The following is a 27,665-nucleotide window of genomic DNA, read 5'->3' as shown; positions in this document are numbered from 1 at the left end:
CTTTCTGGAGGGAGCAGCCATCCTGGCAAACAGGCTGAGCAGCCTCAGCCCGTGGCCGGCTGGTTGGGGCAGCGCTGGCAGCTCCGGGAGGGAGCTAACCCAGTGGTGAACTCACTGGTGACACCCAGTCACCTCACCAGCACACCCTTCAAAGGGAAGCCCCGCAGGCAGCAGAGCTCATCACGGAAGGACATCGTTCCATCGCGCTGCTGCCCGGAACACCTCATCTTCCTGGGGAAACACCCTCCTCCCAGCCCTCCCGGCCAGCGAGCCTCTGGAAGGTGGCCAGCCATGGTGCAGTGCACTGCCTAATATGTTTAAACCTTCCTGCTTGCCTTCACAGACCCTCGTGAAGTCCTTTGCGGGTCCCCAGGGTTGGCAGGCAGTGGATGAAGCCCACTCCCGGCAAGCCTTGGGTGGGCTTGTCCCTCTGCCAGGCAGCGGTACAGCTCGTGCAGTAACTTCCCCCCCCGCCCCCCCATCCTCTCCAAGCCTCTGGAGATTTTCCAGATGCTCTCTGAACCACCACCACCACCACCACCATCTTCTGCCTGCGTTACTGTTCCCTGTCAAATGGCCATGGTTGAGGTCCTTGCCCTGCGCGCGGGAGGAGCGGGAGCACCCTCACCCCACCCAGACTGTTAAAAGGAGATTTTACGTCCTGTTTCTGGAACGAGAACATGTTTTAAAAATCAGTGGAGGTTGCTAAGGGACAGTGTGCTCAGCAGGGACATCGCTTGCAAACCCTCAGCACTCAAAAGCAGGAGGTAAATAACTTGGGATATTATTAATCCTTCGCTGCCCACACAATAAACAGAAATGTATTATTCTTGTCAAGGACAAAGGAACCCATATTTCCCTGCAGCCGAGGAGCTGAACCAGCAAATCTTTTGGATTCAGCTCCATGGCGGGTTTAGCTGCGACTGAAGTTGTTCCAGTTCAGTTCCCGTTCAGGCCAATAATGGTTCATTAACCATTTGTTAACACTGAACTAATTTCAGCCGGTTTAAGCTGGAAAACACAGCCTGTGGAAGTGGCTGCATGATGAGAACTGAGCCATTTTCAGTCCATCTCTGGATTCCACAAACTCTGCTCCCATCCCGGTTGGACACCGCAGCTTCTCGCCAGCTCGGCAGAGCTCACGCACAGGGCCAAAGTGCAGAAAAGCTAAATATTGCCCTGGGAGCGTGTAGGAAACCCACATTGTGAGGGACGAGCAGGGGCATGGGGGAACTGAGTTTCCGGGCTCTTCCTCCCTGAAACCGGCATCTGCACACACGTAGTTTAAGGCAGCAGCTCCTAAACCACCCTGAGCACCAGAGGATGACATGTTCTGGTCATCTCGCTCAGAAATTAAAACGCTTTGTATATTGAATACACTTTAACGGCCCACAACGTGATTCTGGGACCAGCCACGGGATGTTTAGCAAGAAATCTCCTACAACAACAGGCCCCAGGAGGACATGAGGTCCCGTGTCGGCAGCCGCTCCATGGCCACACAGCAGCGCGTCGGAGCTGCCACGTGTCCCTGCAGAAAAGCGTGCGGAGGAGAGGGGTGCGAAGGGACCGTCCATCCTGCTCCTCCCTGCACACAGCTACTCCTGGAGAATGCCCGGCGTAGCTTTGTCCATGATGGAGCCTCCAAAAATAATGCCCCCTCGGACCGGCAGTGAGGCGAGGGGGGCGTGGGGGGCCCAGCAGCTGGTGCGCTGCCGGTTCGCATCCAGCTCGCTGCACGCTAGCACCGTCAGAAGACGAGATCTTGGTTATATTTATCATTTGACGGTACCAGTCCCCACTATTTTTAGAGCGGCGTTGCAGCTGCAGCTCGCCGAAGAGCGAGGTGAGTCGGCCGGGGGCTGGTTTTGCTCAGCTTCACCCAAAATTGCTGAAGTCACGGCGTGTCTTCCTGGACCGGAACGGCCCACGGGCAGGCCGCTGGGCTCGGGGCTGGTGGGTCCCGCCAGGGCCCGGCCGGTGGGTGGCAGAGCCGCGGTGCCCCACGGAGGTTCCCGGGGACAGCTGCCCCCCTCCCCATGCCCGCCCCGCGGGTCCCGCACCCACGGCACTGCCTGCACCCGCTGGGCCCGTGGGGCGTCTGCGCCAGGCGGGGGGTGGGGGACACCGGGTGGTCCCACTCGGGACATGCCCCTGGGGCGGGGGACACCCTGGGGGAGGCCACGCCCGTGGGGCCGGGGGGAGGGGGGGCGGAGAGCCGGGACACGCAGCATGCATGGGGCTGGGGGAGGGTTTCTGCGGGGATGGGACATACCACGCCCGTGGGTGTGTCCGTGGGGGTGGGGCACGCGGCGCCCGTGGGTCGGGGGGGGTGTGTGCCCGTGGGGCTGTGACACGGTGTGCCCGTGGGGCGGGGAGGGGCCGTGCTTGTGGGGTGGGACACGCCACGTCCGTGGTGCCTGGGGGGGGTGCCCGTGGGGCCGGGACGCGTCACGCCCGTGGGGCCGTGTCCGGGCCCAGCGCCCCCCCCTGCGGGCCGGGGTCGGGTCGGAGGTTAAAGGTCAACGTGGCCGCGGGGCAGAGGCGAAGGGTCGCGGCGATGGCAGCCCCCCCACCCCAGCGCTGTCAGGCCCCGCCCCTGCCGCCGGCGACCAATGAGAAGCCGCTGTGCCTGGGACCACCCCTTCCCCGCTGTCATCACACATCCGCACGTGGAGGAGGCGGAGCGAGGGTGGGATTTCGACGCAGTACGTCACCACCTCTCCGCTCGCTTATTGGTCGCGCGGCCCTACCGCTCACCTCGCCCTGCGCCGTGCCCCGCCCAGAGCACCAATCAGCGCGGGGAGGCGGGCGCGGGGGGCGCGTCCCCACCGGCACCCGGAAGGAGCGGACGAAGCCGCGCAGCAGTCGGGACCGCGGCGGCGGTGGAGGGGGCGCTGGTGGGTCCGGCGGGGCTGCGGCGGGCAGGGCCGGGGGGAGCTGGGGGGCACGGAGCAGAACCGGGCACCGGGGGGGGGGGGGGGGGATGGGCCAGAACTGGGCACTGGGGGGGGGGCGGGCCGCCTGCCTGTCCGGCGCAGGAGGGGCTTATGCGCCCCGGAAGGTTCGGGGGGTGGGGGGACGCTGGGGCCGAGGGTCCCGACCGGGGTGGCGAGCGAGAGCTGGGGGGGGCCGCGGCCGGGTAGTACCGCGGGGGCCGTGACCTGGATGGGGGTTGTGAGCCGGTGGGGCCGTCAGCGGGGAGGCTGTACCCGGGAGCGCTGGGACCGGCGGGGGGGGCTGGGGCGGGGGAAGCTGTGGCAGGAGGTGCCGGGGGGTGGGGGGGCAGCCTGCGGCAGGCGGCGGTGTGACGGCAGAGCGGCTCTGGGGGGCTGTGGCAGGGGGGCTGTGTCGTCGTCCCCCCCGCTGCCTGGTTTCGGTGCCCGGGGGGGGGGGCTGTGGCCTCGCGGGGGGCTGCGGCAGGAGGGTCTGGCGGAGGCAGGTCGGGGGGGACACAGCGGGGCTGTGAGCGGGGCTGCTGCCCAGGAGGGTCGCGCTGTGGCGGTGCAGGCTGTGCTTGGGGGGTGCCCCCCATCCTGGCTCCCAGCCCCTGCCGAGGCCCCGGCAGCTCCTGGAGGTTGTGTCCTCCCTCTTCCCCCCCCCCCCGCCCCCGGGTCTCGCCCACCACGGCCACGTCCTTTCCGCCGTGACATGGGCAGGGACAGCCTGTCCATGGCTCTGCCGGCAGGATGGGGCCTCCTCCTCCTCCTCCAGGGCATCGGCTCAGACCCAGCCCCGGCTGGGCCCGGCCTTCTGTTCTTGTCGTCCCCCGTCCCCCCCCGCCCCGGACACCCGTGTCCGAGGGACCCGTGGCGATGGGGCCGTGCCAGAGGCCCAGACCTGCCGCGCCGTGGCCCGGCCGGCCAGCACCACCGAGACGCGGCTCATCCAGCGCCTGCTTGGCCGGCACCTGCCCCGTGGGTAGATCGCAACCTTCGGCGTGGGGCTGCGAAAACAGCGCTGGAGCGGATGTGAACCCCGTCATCCGCGGCAAGAGGCCTGCTGCCCTCTGGTGACAGCCACCACGGGCGGAAGGACCCGTGGAGGGGGGCACTTACCCACCCAAAATCAGCAGCTGGAGACCTGGTAGGGTTTGCAAGTGTTTTGCTGTGGCCGAGGCACTTGATTTTTACAGAAACTACAGAGGTGGTGGCAGCATTCTCTTGGTAGTCCCAGATGTGGTTTAGACAGAGGGGATGGGAGTTGGGGCTGGGGGCTTCCTCACAACCTACCTGTGAACACGACCCGTCTGGTGCCATGTACAAGGGGCACAGACTTATCTCTGGGGTTTCCAGACTCCTTTTATTTTTTTTTTTAAGGAAGGGGCATGGAGTTTGCCACTGCTGTGCAAAGTGTATGGTAAAGAAATGCTGTGCTGTGTCTCAGGGTATTTTAAAAGTCACTTCTACTTATTGACTTTTTAAAAAGCATTGCACAAGCAAAGATCTGGTTATGGCCCTGTCTTCCTCTGCCTGAGTTTTGTCCATTACCCTTAGCAAAGAGGGGAAGTTGGGACCTTGTGGAGAGGGTAGCAGGATTGAACCCTGACACAAAGGAGAGTCTTGGCAAACTTGGTAACACATGCAGAAGGTGAACAAGGTCTGGCAGGTGAAACGGGAGAAAACTCCCAATGTGACAGTACTAGAGTTACTTTTGGCTGGGCTCTGCTTTAGAAAGGGGTTGAGAACTGGGAGAATTAAGTCATCCTGTAAAGCCTCGTCACCGCCTTATTTCACAGCAGCAATTCACATCGTGCGGGTCTTGGAGTGAGTGAGTGGCGGGGCCCTGGTAGGAACTACATGTCCCAGCATGCAGCTCCCTCCGTGCAGCCCAGCCGCCCGCTTGGGCATCGCAGCAGGCTGGGATCTGCAGCCTCCTGGCAGCTCTGCCTGCACTGAGGGCAGGGTGGCGGTGGGAGCTGGGTGGGCAGGGAGGTTTGTACAGGGTTTGGATCAGTGGGACGCTGCTGTCATGATGCTTCTTGCAGAGGAGACAGCACCTGCTTCACCTGCAGCAGCTGCTCCCATAATGTTTTACCAGGTTTCTGCTGACTCTCATGCGGCCTGAGCATGTCCCTTCCCATGGACCCCAGGGTGGCCAGGATGTGTGGGGATGGCAGAGCCCTCCTGTCACCCCAGCCACAGAGCTGGAGTCCTTGGGGAGCTGGGCTTCTGGATCAAGGTCTGGCCTGCAGAGCAGGAAAGGAAGTTCCCTCCCTGGGTTTGAGGAATTTCTGTGCTGCTGGCCTTCCTCCTTGCTGTCTGCTACCAGCTGCTTGCCCTGGCACGTTTCTGCATGGCTGTGCTGAGTAGCAGAGGGCAGAGATGCCCAGACCTTCCTCACTGCTTCTGAGTCTGAGGGTGGTTCAAGGGGATAGTTACTGATGTGACTCTTGAAAGTCAATGACTCTTTCTGAGGCCTTTACCTGCCTTTATTGCTCTGGGCCTGCCCACACTTGTCCCCTTCTAGATTCGGTAGGCACCATTGTGTGCTGTGTGGAAATGCACAGTGCCTGGGGGCCAGGACGCCTCCTGGATGCAGAACAAGAAAACATGTCATTGGTAGATACGTGACCACAGATGTGAAAGGAAAAAGTGAAGCCATATTGGTTAGAAAAGTGGTGTCCTCAGCACACTGTCAATGGAGCTGTAATCAAATTATCAGAGGCTTCCATGGCTGGAGGAATTAATGAGTCAGGTTTGAAGCAGGACAGGTGTGAAGGGCAACACAGGGAAAAATCCTGAAGGGAGCCATTTGTATGTTAACAGATGGCTTGTGGAGGGTGTTGTTGAGGGTTACTTGGCAGTGAGAGTCTTCTGTGGGAGGGTTTTGCCTGGTGCCTCACCACTGCACATTGCTGCCAGGGTCCCCCTTCCTCCAGCGGGTTCTGTGGGTCCCTGCATCCTGGTAATGCCATCATGTGTTTCTGATCCTTCTGTCTTCAGTGCCTCGCAGCTCCCTGGACCCTGTTTTCAGACCAGCTCTCTTCCCTTGTTTTACCATTTTGTTTTCACTCGTGAGCAAGAAGAAGATAACCTCTAGAGAACTTGATTTCACAAAGTTTGAGGTTTGCTTTAAAAACTAGTTTTTTTCAAGTAGGAAGTGCCCTTGTAAATCTTCATCCTTCCTCTGCCTTTGCTCCTCTCTTTTATAGTCTCGCTTGCTGAGCCCTGTGAATACCCAGCTGCCAATTAACATGTTTTCCCCCCGTTTTTGTCAGTGTCCTCAGCTGGTTGTGAATCCTGAATGAAGAGCAGCTGAGCTCACATGCTCTGCATTTCAGAGAGCTTTTTCAGGACTGGCCGGTGGTTTGCAGTCATACTCGCCTGTGTGGTGGTCTGGACAACCCCCCAGCTAAGCAGTGTGATGGCAGAACAATACTTGGATGGGAAACCTTCAAAGGAGTCCTGTGTACTGCAAAAAGTGCAGTTAGTGATTCAGCTGGAAGTGCTTTTTAGTAACGAATCCATGTCGCAGGCCAGGGCTGATGTCAACCCTGTGATTCTTCTTGTTCGAAGAGAAGAAAGATGCAAAGCCCTTTATGCAAGAGTTGAGGTGATAATCCAGATCTCCTGGCCTCAGTCCATTTGGGGTAATTGCATCCTTCCTGGAGAGTGTTTTCAACCCATCCCTGTCAGATGCATCGCCATCGCTTCCTGTGCTGCAGCAGTATGTGGGTGGCAGTACTTCAGCCATGTCCAAAGCAATTCTTGTCACTGCTCAGGCTTAGAGCCTTTCAAGCCTTCTCTGAAAGACGATATGGTAGAGCAGGGAATTGGTGGAGGGTTGTAAATGTATGTGTATTTACATATACACATGCTACACTTAGTGGGGCTTGTTTTGCTTGTAAGTTCTCCAAAAACATAGCCCTGGTGACTAGCTGGCACAGCTTCCAGGTGGGACCTCTCCTGGGAGGCCAGTGCAGCTTGACCTTTTGGCTATGTAGGTGATATCAAGCAGAAATGACTGTTTTAGGGACTGGTGCACCAGTAAGTTCATGAGCAGTAAGCTCATGTAGGGATGCCTCCCCGCATCACGATGTAAAGGCTGTGCTTCTGGGGGACCGGCAGCGTGGCTGCCCACAGTGCTCTGCTTGCTGCTGCTGTGGCTCTGGTCGGAGCTGGGTTGCACTGCCAGTGGTACCGTAGGGTGGTAGCCCATGCGGGAGGGCTGGCTGGGGAGCGAGAACTGAACCTAAGCAGCTTTTGCTCATAGTGCTTGCAGCCAGGCGAATGTCAGACCTGATTTTGGGGAGGCTGATGTTATTCCAGTTTTCAGGATATGCTGGGCATGACGACCTAGCCCCCACACAGTGTGACCTCCAGTAGTCTGTAATTACAGCACTGGGAGCCTGGGGAGGAGTCTTAAACAACGTCATTGTGACAGTGTTGGCAGGCCTCTCAGAGATTTCTATTAAGCAGTTGTCGTTTTCCCCCTTTGCTGTAGCCTGGGAAACGCTGCGGCGTTGGATTTGGCTTGGTCTGTTTGGGTTGTTGGGAGCGGTGTCTCCCTGCAGCAGAGTTTGGCTCTCCCTGCTCTGGCTCTGCATCCCTGTGGGGTGGTTTAGTGGGTGGCCTGTGGGGACCATAGCCAGAGCCTGTTCTTGAAGCTAAACCATATGCCAGCGCACCCACTCGAGCTCTGGCAAAGCCTGTGTGGTGGAGCAACGTACAGCTGCACGGGTGGTGAAGGACAAAGCCGAGGGTGCCGAAAGGACTTTGCTTCCCACCAAAATATGGGGAAGGGGGATGGTAGCAGCAACCTTAGCAGCCCTCTCTGGGGAACCAGCTATGCCCCCACGCGGAGTCACGCAGGGAACTGGGATGATAACCGGAACCCCAGGAGGGAGTCAGGGCTGTAGCTGGAGGGGCAGCCTCAGCACTGGTAACAGACACAGCAGGAGCTGCTGGGGTGCTCGGGGTCTCTCGCTTCTGTACATAGGCCACAAACTCGCGTAGCTTGGAGAAGCAATTACTGCATGCCCAGTGTTCAGAAGGTCTTCTTGTGTGGGCAGGGTATTTCCCAGCTGAGCTGAATGTGTGTCTGTGCACTTGTTTTTCCAGGTGACCCAAGACAGCTAGAACAAGCAACCTGAAGACCACACTGCAGCTGCTGAGAGCTGCCTTTCCCATCTGCTTCAGCCCTACACCAAGGTTAGCAACCATTCAATCATCACGGGTTTCTCTTCCTTCACTAGGGCTGTGTGAAAAGCTGGGGAACCCTGTGCTCTCCTCACCTTAGCCTGTAGGGACAGCTCTGTAGAGTGGGTGTCACCCAGGTGAAGTGTTCCCACAGCCCAGGCTTGCTGGGAGCTCCTGCCTCCCACCTTGCTCGCAGTGTGGTGAAGAGAGCCTGGATGCGTGCAACCAGTGCTAGTAAGACCCTTGAACCCTGTAGACAGTTGTGAGGAGCTGAAGGGCAGTGTGTTTTCAGCCCTTGTGAACTTGCAGTCTGTGCTGCTTGCTGCACTCGTCTTTTTGCATACCAGCAGTATTGAATGGGAGCGTTTCCCAGCTGCTCGTCTCTGCTGCTTGCTGTCCTTTACCTGAAGAAATAGAGCTGAGACTTCACCCAGAGCTTGTGGCAGACATGATCCTTCTTTCTGTCAGAACCAGTTGAGCTCTGTCTGCATTTTTGCAGAATTTTGTGTATCAAGGAGGCCCTTGGCCATGGTGTAGGAGCCTTAGAGTGACAGTGAAGTGTTTCAGGAGGACTGGTAGTCTTTGTGTTGCCCCATCAAGAAATATGGTCAGGCCCTTGCTCTGAGGTAACAAGCAGGCTGAGATGGCCGTGGGCTTCCTGTGCCTGCATGGTTGTGCGCCTGCCTGGGATCCAGCAGTGCCTGCCCTGCCTGCACAGTGTGCTCTCCCTGGGAAGGGAACCCTCATCGGTACTGTGCCTCTGGGAGGGCAAACCGAGCCCTTCTCTCACCCCAGAGCTCAAGTACAACTCGGGCAGGAGAGGTTACATGGGGAAGCTGCTGTTTAGGATGCCTGGCTGCTGAGGCTGTGTGGCCCTTCCTCTGAAGTGTCTGCCAGGGAAGTTTGGGGCCAGTCCAGAGACAGTTGGACACTGGGCCTCAGGCCGTCGTGTCTGTTAGCCTGATGCTGAAGTGGTACCCACAGCGAGTGATTCACCTGGGAAATCAAAAAACAGGAAGGAAGAAGTCCTTTGCTCATGTCAGTGCTGTGGACTCCCAACCACACAACGTGGTGGCAGCAAAGCAGCCCCTTTATCCAGCTGAGTTGTGGCAATCGCTAATACCTGCTCCATGCTGGGATCTCGTATCTCTCTTAATGATGGAAGAGAGACATGATAGCTGGCTAAGACCACAGAAAAGGTTTGCCCTTGGTTCTTCTGGAGCTGCTTACAGGTCCCAGTCCACCAAGCTCACAGCATCCTCTCAGGGCTCTCCTGCCTTTTGACAAGAGGCATTTTAACACAAGGCTCGCCATGTTGGATCCACTTTTCTCGCACCACACACATCCCCACTCACCTTGCCGACCGAGTAGCTTGATACTTCCAGGCACAGTAAATCTCCCGCGTATATGTAATGCAGCATCTTCTCACATTACTTGGTCCTAGCATGAATCTCTTCTCTCTGATTTAGATATTGTGTAACCCAGGTGATATCAGTGAACTTATATTCAGGCTGAATTAACCGTGTTAGTTCAGTATAGCCCAGCTGGCAGTAATCTGGAAGCCCGTACAGCTCGCAGACCCTTGGACAGACTTACAGTGCCTTTGTCAGGAATGGGATGGAATGCTTTTCTGGCAAACTTAAAGACCCAGCAAAGTGGGGGTTGTATCTTCAACAGAAAGTGGTCAGTCTAACGTCCTTCATGTGTGGCATGTGTGGCCTGCCATTGCCCCTTGGTCTGACCAGCTGATCGAGGAGGAGGTCTTCTTTCCACTGGAAATCCCAAGAAAATGCTGTGCTCCCCGGCCCTCTCCCCACCCCACTTCTTTCAGAGACAGGGCCCTAGGTTCCATGTGAATATTGACACGAGTTATGTGAGGAATCCTCTCTGCCCTACCATATCTGTTCCATGTAGGTCGGGCATTCAAAGATCCTGTTCATGGGAGTGTTGGGACAGCTGGATCCCTGTTTGGTTCTTGCTGCTCCCAAGAATGGAGCAGACGATCATCTGCTGAGGCTAATTTTAGGTCTCTGAACATTGCCGGTGTTCCTCTGAGCTCCTATTTGTGTGCGATCCTGTGGCTCCCTGCTAAGTGCTATGTGAGAGTCCTATATCTTCATGTGTGAAGGTTTTGCTGGGGCATAGTGTCCCAGGGATTAGGAAGAACTTTGAATTGCTCACTTACCTAAAGTGTTTAAACCATATCAGATGTATGTGTGACCCCTTTTTTTAGCCCTAGCACCAAGCCACCTTTGGACCTTGCTTTGTGGATACCCACACATTGTGCGATGGAAAGTGGGGCTGCAGCTTTCCAGCCTTTCCCTGCCAAAAATACAGCATCCCTCCTGTTTGCAGCAGTCAGTTCCTGTTGTCTTGGGTGGGTGCATGTGGTGCAGAAAACAGTCTTCGTGAAGCCTCTGGGTGTGGAAATACTGCAAAGCCCACAGCTGAGTGAGATGTGATCTCAGCTCTGGCCCTCTCTGTGCAGTTGGATGGCTGCTTGGCATCTGCCATCACCATCATCCAGCGCAGCGCAGGGTGAGGCCTCCCGGCCTCTCCCTTGTTTGTATACCCAAGACTTTTGGCCTCTCTGCGCTTCTTGATTTCCACCTGCTTAGGTGATTGTTTTTCAGCAGCACTGAGCTTAGTGCTGAGCTTTGCTAAGTTTCGTGTTGAGGCAAGATGTGGCTCTGCAGTTTTGACCCATCTTTATTTTTAGCCCATGTAAGACATGGTTGATGGTATCAGAAGGAAGTTGCATGGTCTCCTGAGCTCTGTGACTCATCCTGGATCAGGACCGAGATTTCACTAGCTTCTACTGTAACCATCAAGTAATGTAACCAGTTGTGGTGGGCTATACTAGATCTGGGGAAGGGCAGAGTGGGGAGGGAAGCAGAGCTTTTAGAAGTTCTTTTTTGATCCATTATTTTAAGTTGTTAAATTCATTCATTGAAAGATATTGGCAGGTATCATGCCTGAGTGTGGTTCAGCAGCGTCCTTTGTCTTCCCCTTGCATCTTGTGCCCCTGTGGGAGAGGTGAAAGGGAGAGGAGCTCCGCTTACACGCTGGGTTGTGTAACTGTTCAGCAGCACATAGCAATGGTAGACAAGAGTTTTTAGGACAGGGAGTGAAGCAGGATCCTGTTCTCCAGTTCAAGCCACAGTGAGGTTCAGTGCAGCAGAACAGAACTGCCTGAAGTGGAAGTGGACTGGGACTGGAGAGCAGAGACTTGGGACATGCCTGCCAGGCTGCAGCAAGAAGAGTCTGGGACCTCCATTTCCATCAAATTTGGTGCTGCCACAAGGTAGAAAGAGCTCATGTGGCTTTCTGACCTGCAGGCAGCCATGTTGGGCTGGGCTGGGCAGGGTTGCATGTCACCACCATGGAGCAGGCAGTGTGAGACAGGTAGTGATGTTAAAGCATCCCTGCCTGCCATAGCACAATATGGGGTGCAGATAGAGAGGCCTCTGCACCCCTGGTCTGGCTGCCTGGCTCTCCTGCGTTGTGCCTCGGGATCGGGCACGGTGGGGTGTGTGATGCATCTGGCTCTGGAGTAGGCACCTTCTCTGCAAAGCAGGTGGGGACGACAGCTTGTGGGGGTGGGCTTCCACCTCTGCCCACCGTCCTTCCTTGGGGTGACAAACGGCCCTTTAGGAGCATGTTGAGGCTTTTGGATGTTGTGCAGTAGGCTTTATGTGTGGGGCAGCGGGGAGGGGACAGCAAGGCTTAGGGGAGCAGAGACAAAGGAGGGAGGCAGGGGGGCATGCTTGGGGCGATTGCTATGGCAACTCGCCACCGGTAGCATTGCTGCACCGCGCTTTCCGCAGCACAAGGCGGAAGAGCAGCCAGGGCAAATGTGCAACCTGTCACAGCCCTCAATGCAGCCCCATCCCAGCTGTGCCACGGGCTCAGCTCCTGTGTGATAATCTGGTGTCCGGAGCCATTCTCCTTGGGCAGCAGCCTCTGGGTGGCTGGCCAGGGATGTTTTGTCCATTTTCTCCCCTCTTTCGCCCCTTGCTGGGGAACGGGCAGGCAGCTCCTGTTTGCAGACCTGTTCTGTTTAAAGCCTTGAGTTGCAGAGCAGGCCCAGCCAGAAAGAAACCAATCTCCTGAGGCCTCTCGCTGTACCTCAGAGGAAAGCAAGTCATTCTGCTGCCCTTGCTTATCCTCAGTTAATCAATGTAAGTGGCTCCAGCCATGCCTGCATCTTCCCAGGCCCTGTACCGTGCCGTCCACCTCGCACAGCCAGTTTGCCTTGCTCTGGCATATCTGTACTCTGATGGAGAGCAGATGCTATAGGGAGCCCTCTGATATGGTCTGAGACCATCCTCTGGGGCAGGTGAAGGAGAGGTTAGGAAGCCAGCTCCAGCCTGGCCATAATGTGAGCGTGATTGAGACCTGACCTGTCATCTGTGATGTGCCTAAAGCCCTGGGTGCAAACCAGGGGGAAGGGACCAGCTGGCAGCAAGAGCAACTTGCCCGTCTCAACATGGATGGCTGCGTGAGCTGTAAACCTCTCTCATTACACCTCTCAAAGGTCACAGTGAGGTACAACGCCCTGCCTGCAGCTCTGCACCCAGCCCAGAATGAGAGGGGAAGGAGCCTGTCCCACCTTTGGAGGATGCTCTGAGGTCGGATGTGTGGGGCTGCCATGGAGTGGCACATGCCGCTGTAGTGCCTGTTGCCAGAGTTCGTGTGGAACTAGGAAGTTCAGGCAAAACTAGGGGGAAAGGATGCCAGTTTGTGAGCTGCCCAAGTGGTCCTGCGCTCACAGATGTCATGATCCTTGCCTAGGCTGTGACCCCCTCCATCTGCTTTGAACCAGGCTACAAAGCCTCAGAAATTCCCCTGAAAACCATTTCACCATTTCCAATCTGCCATAGCGTCCATCTCTGATTTAGCGTGATTATAAGATCTGTATAGACTGCTCAATGCTGTCCAGTGCTACAGTTCCAGTCATCTTAAAACTCCCAAATAGGCTAGACTTGTTTGTAGAATGTCCCCTGGACTCCAGACTGTAGTGTTCCCAGGGGAGAGCAAACAATGAGGTGGAACCTGGAACATGGAGCCTCTGGGAAATCCGTGTGCCACAGAGAGCAGTGCGCTTCCTCCCTCCTGCTTCTGACAGGTTCATTCCCTTGTCAGAGGGGAGCAGCTTGCTCTGCGCTGGCAGCTGGAGCTTCCTTCCCGTTGGCATTGGAACGTATTACAGGTGTGGATGATGGTGGACCATGGTCAGAATCCATTGAGCCAAACCACAGTTCCTTCTGACCCCACTTTCACAGCCTGTTGCTTCTGATCTGTCCTCCAGACTGAGGCCCCAAGTTGTGCTATGACATATCGTGGAGTGGAGGCAGAGCCCAGCAGATAAGGCTCTCGGTTATGCCTGCATGTTGGGGTGTGAATTGCCAGTTTCTAGGGCAGAGGGTGTTTTCTCTTTTGCCATTTGTACAGCAGCTCGCGTGCCAAGATCCCTGCCCAAGACTCAAGCTCCTGGGCGCTGTGACCTGGTGAGTTATAACTGTGTCATCTTTGAAGTGCTGCTCCCTCTTTTGCTGTCTTGCCTGTTCATACTACGCATTTTTAAGCACGGCACAAAGGATCAGAAAAGCCTAAAGGCGGTAGGGTCACATAGTCTGCCCATGATTTGGGGAGGAGTTAAGAGAGGCAGTGCTGGAATAAGCTCTTAGGGAGAGGCAGCCAAGAGAGATTTCCTCCTGGCTGAGCTGCGGGTGCTGAAGTTCGGTAAGTACTGTGTGGGTTACGTACTGTGTGGGTTACCTGCTGCTGCACTTTGCTGCTGCCATTGCCTTAGGCAAGTCTGGGACATGCACACCTGCTAGTAGTCAGATGGGGACACCATCCTGAGCAGTGTCACTCTGAAAAAATGGACCAGTGTCTTCTTGGGCGCCAGGAACAACCTTAATGCTGCTGTTGTGGAAAGAGTGCTGGGGATTTCAGCAGAGAGGTGGTGGATCATTGGGACTAAGAGGAAACTTTGACTTGGTGGGTGTTTCTACCTGCATTCCCTAAATTGTGAGAAGATAGTCAAGCCCAGCAACGCTGTACAGATTGCCCTGTCCGAAAGATGTGTGAAAAACAGCTTACTGGAACCAACTCTTTGCTCAACTCAGACCTGGGGAAAACGCCTGGACTCTGTGCACTGAGGTTTTTTTACTGCCAGTCAGCAGTGCTGTAGCTGTGCAGACAGCACATAGCTTAGACAGGTTAGCACAGTCACTTGAGTCCTTTCTATACCAGTGTTTGCATTACTGATGAGATTAGCATAGCTGGGCCAGTGGTGGACAAAGAGGGTCCTCTCCGCTGTGGCTGCCAGCAAAATAAAGCAGTTATGGCATCAAGTAGCAGGTCCGAGCTCTGCTTTCATTTCATCTTCTAGGAGCAGAAACAGCTAAAAATATGAGAAGTTTTTGAGGAACTAGAATATTCTCAGGCTTTTTGTCTGGGTCTGGTCTGCCGACCTCTCCCCTGGGCTGAGAGTCTGGGATCTTAAGGTATTTGCAATGATCTATCCTGGCCATGTGATAGATCTGGATAGAGAGAACACAAAAATCGGTGGCATCAATCTGCCACCCTGAAAGTGCTCCTCTTGCTGCTGTGTCTGTTCCCTGTAACCAAAGGGTTGTTTAGATTTGTTGAGGAAACAGACTTATAGCTCCTCTCTGTCTCCTGTGCAGCTATCTCTCTGGCAGCTCGGTAGGAATGATTTATTATAGATTACAGCTCTGTTTAATTATGTTTTCCTACAATATCATACTTTTAGAGTAACTGAGCAAAACCAGTGGTGTTTCCGGAGGAAGGCTGCTATCAGAGGCCAGCCCTGTAGTAGAGGCTGGAAGCAAGGAGGAACAGTTTACCAGGAAATGCCTGTGTTCATGCACTGGTCGCTTTTGGGAAGGAAAAGGCCTCTCACCCTTGAAAGTTTTCTTATTACATGACTCCGAATGTTGCTGGTGGAGCTGCACCAGTGTAAGCAGTAGTGAGAATGCTGCCCTCCAGAGCCTGGGAAAAGTCTCACCAAAGTGGTGATCTGGAAAGAAAAGACAAATTCTATCCTTAAGTGAACCTCCAAGTGGATTTTTTTGAGCGTTTTTTGGTTTGGGTTTTTGGTTGTTGGGGTTTTTTTGCAGGTTTTTTGGTTGGTGCTGTTGGTTTGGACTTTTTTTTTTTTTGCTAACAAAAAGAAAAGGTATTGCTTGTGCAAATCTGTAAGAAAGAAATAGAGTGAGCTTGCCTGAAACTCGATACATCTCAGATGTGTGTTAACAGAGAAATGAAAAGATTGTGCCATGAAGTGATAGGGGATAATGAGTTTAATCTATTATTATGTTGTCCTGGGAGACGGAGCTGGGGCAAGGGTATTGGCATGACAACACCACGAAACACCACCTGAACATGCTTCCCCAGGGAGGGATGAAAGGGTCTGTTTTCAGAGAGTCCCCAGAAAGGTAGAGTGAAGCAACCAAGAGGCACAACCCTGGGGAAAAGGGGATTTATAGATGAGCAGTGCATAATAGCTGTGCATTTTCTGCAGTTTGAGCTCTTTCCCATTCAGTGGCCCAACTGAACTGGGCAGGCAACGCTGGGCTCTTAACCTCATTGAGATCTTGAGAAATGCAGTAAAGAAACCGTAACTTTAATAACATTAGCGGGATGTCTGACCCGGAGCCTGAATGAACTAATCTTTATCTTTAGCTTCTCTGCCTTCAAGGTAGGTAGATGGGTGGTGATTTGATACTGCATCAGACATAGGGATTTTAAAGGATGCTGATGTGGGTGAACACTGCTGTGGGCCTGGTCCTGGAAAGCTTAACTGGTAAGCAGGCCTTCAAAAGAGTTTTCAGAGGCATGTGGTAAAAACAGAGAGGCTGAGGTGAGTACCTGGAAATTTAGCTCCTAGAGCTGGACCAGAAAATCCAAGTCTTTACTCAAACACACAAATCTTTTAAAGTAAAGAATGCAACAACCTGCTCTCAAGGAAGCATCCAGTCCCCTCCCAGCCTTTTGGGAGCCAGGGCACTATTCTGGTTTCTAATGGTCTAGCTGGGTCTTTTTGTTGTTGTTCCTATGTGGTAGTAACTTTCTTTTCTGAGCCATGCTAAGTTACGCATCTGGTACAGAGCCCTGCATGTCCCTGTCCCCTCTGGTGCCAGAGAGTATGTGGGTCATTCTGCAGGGCCAGATGTAGCCCAGCAGAGCTGGTTGCAGTCTGTATGGCCAGCAGTAGAGTGGGGCCAACTTCTGCTTCAACAGAGGAGGCTCATAATCCAGATAGCTGCTTAGTGCAGGACATGCGGTATCTTTATCACTGCCCATTGCTGGGGATTTTCAGAGGTGTCAGTACCACACTGTGCCTGGTGCTGGGGACTGCCCACCCACTTTCCTTCCTCTGGGCAGGGACAGCACGCCGTGACTCAGTTTCCCTGTGGCCTGAGGAGCAGGGAAGGGTGGAGTGGGACCGGAAGGGGGCAGAGGGGAAGTTACAACAGCTGGTAGGAAATGGCATTTTGGGGTGCTGCAAGGTGGCCCAACCCCATCCTGTCTGCCGAAGTGGTGTTTTGGGGGACAGTGGTGCAAGCCTGCTCTGTCTACCATGGAACTGGTGTTTCAAGGTGCTGCACGGCAGCTCTGTTCCATCCCAGCTGCAGAACTGGCATTTCTGGGTGCCGTAAAGCAGCCTGTGCTCCATACTGCCTTCTCCTGTGCCAAGGATCATGCTAGTGCAGAGAGGGCTGGCTGTACCTTCCATCCCCTCTGCATTCCCATGAGCAGGACATATGATTATGGACAGTCTCATGGTGCTGCTTCCTCCAATGTGTGATTTATGGTCTGCTTCTCAGGCTGTGGGTCTGAGCTTATTTCAGACAAGGCAAGAATCAGGAGTGCTGTCACTGCGCTCTCACCTATGTGCAGGCTGCAGAGGTAATGGCATGGCATTCCTCACTGTCTCTGCTTTGCCCCTGGGCATGGAGCAATGGCTATAGCTGGAGGCAGGAGCAGAGGAGTCTTTGCAGGAGTGACAAGGGGAGTGCATGGTCCTACCTCCTTTGTTCCTCACCCCTATTCCTTCCGTGCAGCCCCAAATCTGCCTGCCTGGAGTGTGTTTTGTAATAAACCTGCTGAACTGAGGACAGGCAGGGCAAAACCAGGACACTATAAAGAGTTGCGAGTTCAACCCATGCCGGTGTCGCTGCAGTGGTGTGGGACACAGGGTCCTCACATGCACATCTTGGTAGTTGTTTGTACTGGTGACGAGGATGGTCAGAGACATCTCCCCCCCCCCCCCCCCCCCCCCCCCCCCCGTTGTGTGTATCAGATGGGTCCTGCAAGCCACCAGCAGATTGTCAGCACAGCTCTTTTGTAGGTAGAGGGTAGACCCCGCCTTGCTTCTGTGAAGCATTCTTTGAGGCAGTGCCCTAAGGGTTAAGCCACACTTGTGGGATAGGGTTTGTAGCAGGAACAAAGAGGGCTTTTAAGGTCTGTGTTGGGCTAGGAATAGAGGGAATGGATTGAGACTTTCCCAGTGTGTTGAATTACAAAGGTCATGGAGACCCTTTTGCTGGGAGGCAGCAGCAATTGAGGTCCCTGCTGGAAGTGGGACAGAGAGAAAAGAAATTGTGGAAGTTGGACAGAGCAGCTTCACTGGGAGCTTTAAGACCAGAGTGAAAACTGGAGCTGTATCCTGAGATGAATGAGTGTTGAACACAAGGCTGGGAGCCAGGAGGCCAGGTCTGTAAGCTTTGTGCAGGCTGCCTGCCCTGGGTTTTTTGGGTGGTTTGGTTCTGTTTTTCCTCCCCATATTGCATTCACAGCTGCTCCCCGCCCCGGGCACCTGAATTTGCATCACTGGTGTAGCCAGCACTTGGGCCTCTCCAACCTGCTCTTAGCTGGTGAAGGCTGCAGAGGGTAAAAGGCAATGCCTGCAAGGTAGGATCTCTCTAAAATGCAGAAGAGGAGACAGTCCTGGGTGCCTGCAGGCACATTTTGCCTTGACAGAAGAGGGAAGTTGGCTTTTCAATGCCTGCCCAAGCTAAAACTGGATTTTTCAGTTTCCTGCTTTTAGTTAAGCAGGAAAGCGCAATTCTAGCTCCTTTCCTAGCCCCCCTTAATGTTGTCTACTCAGGTGCCCCATGGGGCACAGCACCAGAGGCTACAGCAAAAGAAGCTAGGAAAGGGATGGATGGCAGAAACCTTTGTTTCCCTTCCCACAGCGAGGTAGAAAGAAGACACAGCTAGTTTCCGTCTCGAGCTTCAGATGGCATGAGCCAGCCCGCCCACCCAGGACGTGTATGGAGGGCTGCAGGATGTGCTGAGTCAACAAGCGCATCCCCTTGCTGAGGGCGGGGGACTGATCAGGGCTGCCGAGACAATAGGGATTTCCAGCTTGTGGGAAGGGTGAGCACTAGCTGTGAACCACACGGTGGGCTTTCCAATTTGAGCAAACTTGGATTTGTGTTACCAACCAGAAAAGGTAGTTTAGTCCTGAAAATTTTCAGACTGGGTTAGCAGGCACTTGGCCGTTCAGCTCCATATCTTGGCACAGGCGTGCTCCCCCATCTAAGCTTTCATTTAAAGAAGATCCACATCTGGTCTTTATGTTGGATCAGATTACTTTAGATGTGATTTTTGGAACAAAAGGCTGGTCTTCACTGGGCTCTGTCTAGGAGATGAAAGCTGGTCCCAGGGAATACTCTGTAAGGGTCACTGCAGCGACCACCTAAGTTAACAGCCTGGAGGCTGCTTTACTTTTTCAAGCACCATAAAGGGAGAACTGTAGGGAGCACAGAGCTGCTGTGAGAAGGAGAACCCAGAAATGGAAGGCTTGGTTCAGGGCTCTCGGAAACCATGACATCTTCTGTTCACCTTGGTAGGTTGCCTGTTCTCAGAGTTGTTCACTGTATGTTTGTTTTTGTAACCAGGAACATTTCAGCAGAAGTGTCGACTTCGTGTACTACTTGCTGCTTAGCATCAACATTGAGAAAGCCTGAACTGCTCCATCTGTTGTTGCCCAAAATCTTCTCATCCTTGTCCTCTGGCATCACCTGTGCTGCAGAAGCATGCCACTAACATAAAGGTGGGTGAACTAACTGGCTCCTCTCTGCTGACAGTTCCCAGCTTGCTGACCAGAAGCGTGCTATTTGAATGCAGCAAGGTCTTGTCACTGTGCTTTGGAGGGATGCTCTGCCACTTTTCTTAGCCACCTGGGCTGCAGAAGGGGAACACAAGGCAGTTGCGAGGGATCCCCTTGGTGTGGGAGAGACGTCAGAAGCAAGATCAGCTTGGCCATCTCCTCTCTGCTCTTCCCCCCAAGCCTGGCTGGAGCGGGGTGCTGCGGATGAGGCATTACGCCTTTGTTAGTCACAAATGGGGGGGCTGGCAATAAATTGTCTCAATCTGGCTCAAATCAGAGCAGTCCCTGGCTGCTCTAACTGGACGTAGGGCACATCCCTTGGCTTCTCCTTTGCCCAGGGGCTACACCAGGGAGCTGGTCTTGTCTAAGAGCTCACGTTGGTTATTGTTGCTTTCTCAAGGGCTCCCAAAGCTTGTAGGGAAGCCCATCTTTTCAGTGGTGACAGGCTGATTTAAGCATGTGCATTTAAATTGCTGGGTCTGCCCTGCTGGTGGCTGCGAAATTTTGTTCAGGTGCTTGCCGGTGCTGTGACCTTGGTGACACCGTGACCACGGTGTTGGCCCTACCTTTGTGCTGAATGATGACACACAGTGAGCACTGTGGATCTCCCCTGCTGCCTCCCTTGAAGAGACCCTGGGGACTGGAGCATCCTAATGAGAGGAGGGGTGGTACGCAGGGGAAGCTGCTGAAGCCCACAGTACCCTGTGTGACAAAAACTTGGTTTTCTTTGCCCTGAGATGGGAGAAAGGCTTTGTGTGTCCATGGTGAGGATCAGGAATGTGAAAATCTTTGGAGGACCCGTAGTTCTGACATACAGTCCTGACCTTTGACAGAAAATTGTTCTTTGTCCCTATTAATACATGACATCCCAGCCCAAAACGTTGTTGCTCCCTCCCAGCCAAAGGATGGTTTAATCTGGCCTTATTCCAGGGTGGCAGGGCCTCCTGACCCGGCTGGGGCTGTGTGACCCTGCTGGAGATGTGATACTTGACTGACTTGTCCGATTGCAGCACCAGCAAGGCTTGTCCTGAGTAACCTGTGTGTGGCTGTAGGCAAAATGCTGCAGCTGGCAAAGTGCTCCTGGGTGAAAAGGACCAGACTCCCTTGTCAGCGCAACTCTGACCGTGGGATGTGGAGCAGAAGTGAAGGAAGAGCGTGTGTCTGATCCCAGTAATCTCCTGTAGTCAATAGGAAATTAATCTTCCAACTATGACAGACAGAGATGCAGGTCCACGATCGGGTGTGCTGCACAGACCAGCATCTTCCACGTGCGTTGGCACTGTCGTGCTCTCCTTGACGCAGATGGATGTGCTCTGGTACACAGAGCTGCTTGCCGGCTGGGAGGTGTGTGCTGCAGCTCTCGCTGGGCTCCAGCACAGCTGCAGTGTGTGGTCTTCCCCTTGTTGCCTCTGTCTGTTCTGGATCCCTCCAAGAAGGAGGCTGAGGTTAGCTGGAGAGCCCTCAGAAGGGCAATGTTGGGGGAAAGGTGAAGGGAAGGATGTGGGGAAAAGTCTGTTTGAGCTTCGGCTCCTAGCATAAGCGGAATTGCTAGTTGGAGAAGCAGCGTGCAGAGGACGTGTATAGGTAGCATTGTGTGCATGGCTTGTGCTGTCCAGATTCACTAGCTGATGCTGAGCGACTGTAGCTGTGCTTAGAAGAAATCCCCTCCTGGCTCCCAGGAAGCTCTCCGCCTTGGAGAGTCAAACTGGCAAGAGGCATAGCCTGGGGGATGTGTTTATGTGTACCCAAAGGCTGGTTAGTTGGCAGACAGCTTGCCTCTGGATCTGAGCTGTGACAGCGCCGGGTAACCCTCCCACAGCCAGCGACGGGAGTCAGGCTGCCAGAGGGCTGATAAAGCGAATGGGTTTGCCTGGTAGGCAGCCTCGGAGCCTGGAGGAAGCCCTCCCCCAGATGGCTCCTTATCTCGGCAGTGCTCCCAGCCTGCCTTTCTGCCCTGTCTCCCTGCTGTGGACTTGAGTCAGCGGCGTCATCTCTGCCCCTCCTGCTGCTGGGTGCTGTGGGAGGCGAGGGCTCGGGCACAGGCTACCTGCCCAGTTTGCTGCCTTGCAGAGTTTGTGGCATTGCCCTTATGACTGTGGCCAGGTTGCACACACGCATTCTCACACACGTGCGCGTGTGTGCACAGGGCTGTGGCAGAAATGGGTGAGTCAGGCAGGAGGAGGGGGTGAATCACAGAAGAATGAGTCAGTGGGAAGCAGAGGGCATATGTTCTCTCAAGGCTGGGCTTTAAGGGAGCCCAGGGGCCTGGCAGCCCATGCTGTGTCCCCTGGGCAATGGGGTGCAGGTGCTGGAGGAGAGCTGGGAAAGCCACAGGGCTCAGCAGGTGGAGGCAGTGTCTGTGGCTTGTCAACGGGCTGGTATCTGGCTCAGCCATGTGCCGAACCTGTGCTCTGCCTGTGTTTCCCCCAACCGTGGGTACGTTGCTGTCCCAGAGGGGCCTGGGGCATCCTTGGTGCTGAGGCTTTCCTAGGAGGGACTGAAGACAAGCACCGCAAGGGAGCAGTGCAGGGACAAGGCATCCCAGTCTCTGGTGCATTGTGGTGGATTCTTGTCCCCATGCAGGCAGTGGGGTGTCCAGCCAGCCCTCGGCAATTTAGCAGGTCTCTGTCCTGGTCAGATCCTGCCCAGCAGCCTTCCCTTCCATTCTGAGAGAGCAGAGAGAGGATGGAAAAATGAATGAATGAATGATCCCTACTGGAGCAGAGACAGATAAACAGATAGTTCTGGATTGAGTGAATGCAATGTGGAGGGAGAGCTGGGGGGGATCTGCACTGCAGATCTGGGAGCATGGCTGGTCGTTGGCTCCAAAATCCCTTGTGTGACCTGGGCTCTGCTGCAGACCCTGGGGGGTGTTGGAGGTTGTGGATGGCTGCTTCCCTCATCCCAGGACCTGCTCTGAGCTCTTGAGTTTCCATCTAGCCCAGCTGGTCTCTGCTGAGTTTGACTCCTGATAGTGCTGCTCATCACTCCTGAGGGCAGGTCCCTTGTGGGCATGATGGAGGTAGCCTGGGTGTCGGTGCCACAGCAGTGAAGCCAAAGCTGTCTGTATTTAGGGCCAAACTTCTTGGAGCGGGTACTTGGGACTCCTGGCTTGGGATAACCTGGTTGTGTGGCAGCAGGCACTGGTATTGCTACGAACCAGAGCGATGATCAAATACTTGAACAAAAACAGCCCCCACTGGTCTCAGTGTTAATGTGAATCTCTTTTTTTCAACATCCCCAAAGTGTGTGGGTGTCTGCTACTCAGTGCTGGCTGCAGGTACCTTCTGTCCTCCCTAGTGGCACCCTTGGCTGGGCAGGATGGAGACTAACAGGCTCCAGCAGTCTCCAGAGATGCGCTGGAGCTCTAGCCCTGCCATGGAGCTTCTGGTGTGCTGCAGTGGCTGAGAGCGGTGGGTTTGTGCAGCCTGGGAAAGGGAAGGCAGTGAAGGGGGCTCCAACCGCTGCTGGCAGCTGTGGGTTTGGAGAGAAGCCGGAGCTGGGCTCTTCTGCAAAGTGCCTAAGGACAGGACAAGAGGCAAAGATACACAAGGGAAATTCCAATTAGATACTAGGAAAAATATTTCCCCACAAGGGTGGTTAGACTCTGGAGCAGGGCCCAGAGAAGGGAGGCAGTCTCCACATTTGGAGACTTTGAGCCCTGGGCAGGGGCAAACTCTAAGCAACCTGCTTGTCTTGGCCCTTCTGTCAGCAGGATTGGACCGAAACCCTCTGAGGTCTCTTCCCACTGTTGTTCCCCAGTTCTGCAGTCCTCTGGGCGCTTGGCAATGTAGCATTTCATGGCTTGGTGGACTGGCTGACTTGGAGGCAAATGGAGGGCTTGAGGAATTGTTCTGTCCATCCCCTTCTCCTGGCTTGGTTCATCTTTTCTGTAGGGTATTGGCAGTGCCAGGAGATGGAGGCATTGTGTTAGCAGTGTTGCCCAGCTCATGGCTTTGCCCCAGCCTATCTCAGCTGGAGCACCCATCTCTCCAGAGGTCCGCATTACTCTCTCCCTGTACAAGCACAAAAAGCCCATCAACGGTGAAGCACGGGGTGTAAACCATCCGCCCTGCTCTGCTGGCAGCACAGAGCTGTGATCTGTAGGGGGGTGCTGGCATTGTTGAGAAGCTGGGGAGAGCGCTGGCCCCCCACTCTCTGTCTGGAAGGGCTCCAGGTTTATCTTCCCTGTGGTGCCTGTCTCAGAGACAGTGGTGATTGCAGGGGAAGTCATCAGTAGTCTTTTTAAAGGCTCCAGCTGCCTGACCATCCCAAGCAGATGGAGGCTGAGATGAGCCCAAAGGATTGTCTGGAAAGAATTACTTGCTCCCAGTATTTTCTGTTTCTTTGCCAGCCTTTTATTCTCATGGCTGCTCTTTTCCTGATCCTGTCCTTCTGCAAGACTGACTGCTGGCAGCTTTATCAGCCTTGTCTTCAGAATCAACTTTGCTCAGCAATTTATTGTGTCTCTGAGCTTTGACCGTGGTGCCTGATACTGCAGAAGCCTACGTCTGGTGTGGAAGTGCTCAAAGGGTGTTTGGTGTTTGCTCCATCCCGTCTGCAAGAGCAGCAAACCAGAGCAAAGGAGGCTGCCTGTAGCCATGGCACCTGGGCAGGGCTGACCTGCAGCAGTAGCTTACATCTGCCTCCGTATCTGGCAGAGGCTGGGAGGATATCCAGGCTCCCAGATGCTTTTATGTGGGTTTTCAAGGTTTAGGACATTCCCATGAGCCTGTGTTAGTCCCCAGATCCCTTCTCAAGTTGCTCCTTTCAGCCTTTGCCTTGGGCTTGCTGATGCTGGGCCCTGTGCACTCTCCCTCAGCAGTCTGCTCATTACTCAGTACCGCTATGAGCACCCTTCATCACTTGGATATCCCTGTTACAACAGCCGTGCACATCGAGAGCAGCAGAGTCCGGTGATCTGTGCCAAGAGGCCCCTGGGATGTGTTGCCAGCTGCATGGGTAAATCACTGCATGGCCCCGGACAAGCTGGTTCCTGGTACTCCATGGAGAGCTCCTGTCTCTCTCATGGGCTCCATCTCCCTAGGAGGGTCAGGTCTTGGGGGACCTCTGTGTCCCCAGCAGCATGACTGCCACCAGGGTTGGAGGTGTTTTGAACCCAGTTGCCATAGCTAAGCCAGTTTCTGAGGTCTCTGAGTTTACGTGTTCCTGCAGAAGCAGCATGGCAAAACACAGAACAGTGGCAGCAAGCAGATTTTGCGCGGGGGCCTTTGCATCTTGCAGGGACTGACGTGGGGGCTCATGTGCTGTGTATGAGGGTTGTCTGGGTCCACAGCTGCATCTCAAGCCCATCCCTGTTTATTATCGCTTCTGTGAAGACGGAGGATGCTGATATGCAGGTGTCCCAGTGCTGTGTAGTCCCTGCAGGCTGCACCTGCCAGATAGCCCCAAGGACACATCCTCTCCGGCTTCCTCCTGACGTGAAGCACTGGTTGAGCCTTGGCTTCCTCCATCTGTATGCAACATCCAGGTGCCAGGTGGATTCCCCCTTCCATCCCGAGGGCATCCCCAGCCACGTGCATTGCTTGGAGCCCTGGCAGCCCTGTGGGAGCCCGGCCCCTGTCAAGGGGGGATGGCAGGTGCACCTTGCAGAGGGCTCTGCTGTCAGTGGAGCCCCACAGGTGGTTCAGGCTGTGTGGACCAGGAGGTTTGCCAGTTTCATGGGATGAAATAGGAGCTGGGCTGTGTCTCCCACTGCTCTGTGTGTGGGTATGCCTGCAGTCAGACATGCCAGTCTCTCCTACCCCCTCATTTCCCTTCAAAGGGTCTTGTGCAGTCGTGTGTTTGCCTCCATCATGTGCAACAGGGTTGAGTGTTTAGGTGACAGCTGTGACACCCTTTTCCTAATGCCAACAGGGTGTTTCTGTCTTGCCTTCTGTGCCACAAAAGGAGAGACTTCCCTTTTCCCTGACAAGGCACAGGACATTGAACTCATGGTGGAGATACTCCTTCCCTGCTGTAGTCCTGGATGTGTCCAGCTCTTTACAATCAAAGACAGACAAAGCCTCACCCTTATGGCCCGAATCCCTGCCCAGCCTGTGTCACCGCTCTGGCCTGTGCTAGACTTGAGACTTTCTAAATCGCTGCTGGAAGAGGGTGAGTTGGGTGGGTGTGCACGTCCATGTGTGTGTGGTATCTCCTCCTCACCCCCGTGCCACTTAGATGTGTAGCACAGGGAGTGGAAAAGATGCTGAATGTCCCCACAGCTACTGCAGCGTTATCTGCAGGCTGCAGCTTGGTAATGATGAGCCGGAGGCCCAAGCACCTCCCTTAGAGGGCTCTTACAGTAAAAGGAAGTGTATCGCAAGAGGGGTTGTGGTGGGGACGGGCAGTTCCCATGGGGTAAATGCTGCATGTACAATCCTTGCTACTTTCCCCACCGCAGGCACTTTGCTCACTCTTCTGATGCCTAGCTTTGATGCCTGTGTCCGGAGCTGCTCGGGGTAACACAACATCCCTGGGACCCTCTCCACTGCCCTGCGGTGCCCTGGTGACCATTTGGGGAGGTAGGGAATGGTTACTGTGGCTCTCCCATATGAGCGTCGGGGATTCGTGAGCGGAGTGCGTGCAAGGAGGCTCAGGCTAGCAGGGCTGTAGGTGAGTGGCCGGCAGACATGGGTGGAAACTGGAGTAAGTTATGGTATGAGCTGCAGCAATCAGGAGGCAACAGAGCACGGATGGGTAAGGAGCTGGGCACATGGAGGGTATGCATGGGGGTGCATGTAGCAGGGCAGCATCTGATGGTGGAGGAGGATGGGGTTGGGTGGGAGCGAAGAAGAGAATGTTTGTGGGGATGCAGAGCTCAGGTGCCATGTGAAGGATGTGGAGGAGGTGAAGGATTGTACATCTGGGATCGGGCAATGTGGATGGCTACAGGGCATTGTGGTACAAAAGGACATGGCTTGGTAAGGAGGGGAGGTGGGACTGTGTACGGCTGTGGTTGTATGTGGTGGTCACCAGAGGGAGAAGAGAGGGAACAGCAAAGGTGGGAGCAAAAGGGGTGCTATCACCCCCCCGATTGCTGTGTTGTCTTCTCGTGGCTTGCAAAGCATCAGCCCCCCCGCTCCCAGGGCTCCCTGTCAGAGGCTCATGTTTCTGTACCCTGCTTGTAGTGATGGAGAGCGGGCTGGGCTGTTCATGCCACATAGTTAGATCATGCTTCCCATGGTGCGTGGCCCTGGACAGGGAGCTGATGGGACAGGAGTTACCAGTAAGCAATTGCCTTTCTATTGGGGTTGAATAAAATGGGTCGGGATAGGGTTCCCAGGGCTTCTGATGCAGACACCACCCCCAGGGCATCATTCTGCCTCTTGGGACATCAGATTAAAAGGACTGATAATCCTAATATTTGTGCATCACTTAGTATGGTGAGGGTTTAGTCGTGCTTGGACCTGGGGCAAGCCTCACTTAGACAAATGTCCTTATTCAACTTGAAACATGGCAGTGCGTTGGTGCCCTGGTCACGGCCGGAGACCCCCGGCATTGTGCAAGTGCAGAGCAGAAGTGATCCCTACCCCTCTGCCAGGACCCATTTGCCTTCTCGTGGCCATCCTGTGACCGGCTGCACAGGCACGTGACTTTGTAATCACTCATGGTGGAAAATTTTCCATCGGTTGCAGTTGGCACCAAGGTCTGGACTGGAGCAGCTGGTCTGTGTGGTCATCTAGTGGCTGAGGTCGCTGTCCCTCAGCCACCACTGCTGGAGAGGGACAGGAGGACTGGAAGGGAGCTGGCCTATATGTCCTTGTGCCTGGGTGGCCAGGGGCTTGCTTTTGCTGCAGATGCTTTCTTTGTTGCCCCGGGGTGACTGCTGAGGCCGCTGTGCTGCTGCAAGGTCAAAGCCGTTGGGCTCCGTGGATGGCCCTGGTGGCAAAGCTTGCAGGCATGGTGCCAGCTATGCCTTCCCCCCGGGAGCGGTGGTGCAAGGCAGCTACCCCGAGGTGAAAAGACGCAGCTTTTTATCAAGTGGAGCCAGCCCAGAGGAATTTTCCCTTCATGGCCAGCTGTTGTCCTGGGCCTGCCTTGTATCCTCCAGCACTTCCCACCCAATGCTGCCTCGGAGAGGGGAGTGGGGTCTGGCCCACCCCCTGGACTCCCTGCGCCGGGCGAGTAGGTGCCACCTTGGGCTCATCGGGGTGAGTAGCCGTGGTGGAGCCCAGCAGCATCCTGCTGCCTCTGCAGGGATCCTCTTGGGCAGCGGAGAGTTTTCCCCACCCCCAGCTCTGCCGCTGCCTCTTTGTTTTCTGGCAGAAGCCTCCGTGCCTTTTCATTGCCGTTGAGGCGCCGAACAGGAGCCTACATGTGCTGTGTGTGCGTCTCGCCGGGAACGTGATGTTGGCTGGCAAGCCTGCTGG

The 27,665-nt window shown here is 55.0% G+C and overlaps 1 protein-coding gene across 4 annotated transcripts in view; it reads left to right on the top strand.

Annotated features, from left to right (window-relative positions):
- The first annotated feature begins 2,780 nt into the window (after positions 1-2,780).
- The window catches only part of ATOSB (atos homolog B), a 40,783-nt gene continuing 15,898 nt past the window's right edge, over positions 2,781-27,665 (top strand). The window contains exons 1-3 of one of the 4 annotated variants that reach the window (XM_054810688.1): positions 2,781-2,897; positions 8,061-8,150; positions 19,079-19,233. The gene's annotated coding sequence lies outside the window, so the exon portion shown is untranslated. Of the gene's footprint in view, positions 2,898-4,034; positions 4,084-8,060; positions 8,151-19,078; positions 19,234-25,783; positions 25,818-27,665 lie in introns of those variants that run through there. The other 3 variants (XM_054810689.1, XM_054810690.1, XM_054810691.1) reach the window with 3 other exon arrangements.

The sequence above is a fragment of the Grus americana genome, chromosome Z, assembly GCF_028858705.1.
Source record: "Grus americana isolate bGruAme1 chromosome Z, bGruAme1.mat, whole genome shotgun sequence".
Lineage (NCBI taxonomy): Eukaryota > Metazoa > Chordata > Aves > Gruiformes > Gruidae > Grus > Grus americana.
This window is presented reverse-complemented; position numbering and strand designations above follow the sequence as displayed.